Genomic DNA, 996 nt, shown 5'->3' with positions numbered 1-996 from the left:
TGAGCACAGAGCAGAGCAAGGCCAAGGCCAAGTCCTCTCTGCTGCATGGTGCACTCTGATGGTGGGATATAAGGCTTAGATGGATGTCTAGTGTGGTTTGGAACAGCAGTTCTTGTAGCAGGGGCTGTGAGGTCCTAGATTAGTGAGCAGTTTAAAAAAATCATCTGTCAGCTTCAAAGTGGAGAAAAGATATGCTCCTACAGGAGTAGAATCTAGATAATAATTTAATTATAATATTATTATAATAAGAGGAATTCTCTTTCTAGTGGGAGTACACAAGACGGATTTGGCCGTATTTTTGCTCTCTTAAAAATTAGATTGTAAAGAATCTTGTCTGTACAGTAGTATGCAGTAGTTTAGAGGGCACTCACAATTGCTTTCTTTATCTGCAACCTAATGTAAAAAATAGTGAGATGAGAGGGAAGCAATCCATTGCTAAAACTAAATACAAATCTGTCTTAACTCTAGAATGTCTGATAGATTAAACTAAGCAAATTTGCTTTAGCTACTTGCCTGACTGTTTGAAGACTCTAAATCAGACCTTCTCAGGTCTCTATCCAGTCATAATCCGGCTTGAAATCAAGTCCATGTTTCATGATCTCTAAATTAAAACAGCACAAGCTAAATCCTGGATTACAAGTATTGGTGGTGACATCCAGCTTTGAACAAAGCCAGAGCACTCCCCTGTGAAGGGATGTAACGCCCTGTGCGAGGGCAGAGTAGTGTTCACCTTCAAAAGGTTAGAAAAGATAGGCCTTGATGTACCACATTGGAATGTTAAGGCAGAAAGGTGGCCCAGCAGCTTTAAAAAAAAAAGGGGAAAATAGATATGTTGTTGAAGGCTTTGGCATGTTGAAAACATTTCCCTGATTCTGAATTAAGAATGCAGTAGTAATTCTGTTGCTTGTTTTTAGTATTTCAGTTCTCTTGCTTTTGAGATGCATTTAAATCACAGAATCACGCAATTACAGAATGATTTGGGTCGGAAAGGACCAT

The 996-nt window shown here is 39.0% G+C and overlaps 1 protein-coding gene across 2 annotated transcripts in view; it reads left to right on the top strand.

The window, feature by feature from the left end:
• The window catches only part of B3GALNT2 (beta-1,3-N-acetylgalactosaminyltransferase 2), a 33368-nt gene that overhangs the window by 14877 nt on the left and 17495 nt on the right, over window positions 1-996 (top strand). The gene's annotated exons all lie outside the window — the stretch shown is intronic.

The sequence above is a fragment of the Empidonax traillii genome, unplaced genomic scaffold, assembly GCF_003031625.1.
Source record: "Empidonax traillii isolate 1590-97213 ecotype Southwest subspecies unplaced genomic scaffold, ASM303162v1 scaffold773:size403244, whole genome shotgun sequence".
In the NCBI taxonomy this organism is placed as follows: domain Eukaryota; kingdom Metazoa; phylum Chordata; class Aves; order Passeriformes; family Tyrannidae; genus Empidonax; species Empidonax traillii.
This window is presented reverse-complemented; position numbering and strand designations above follow the sequence as displayed.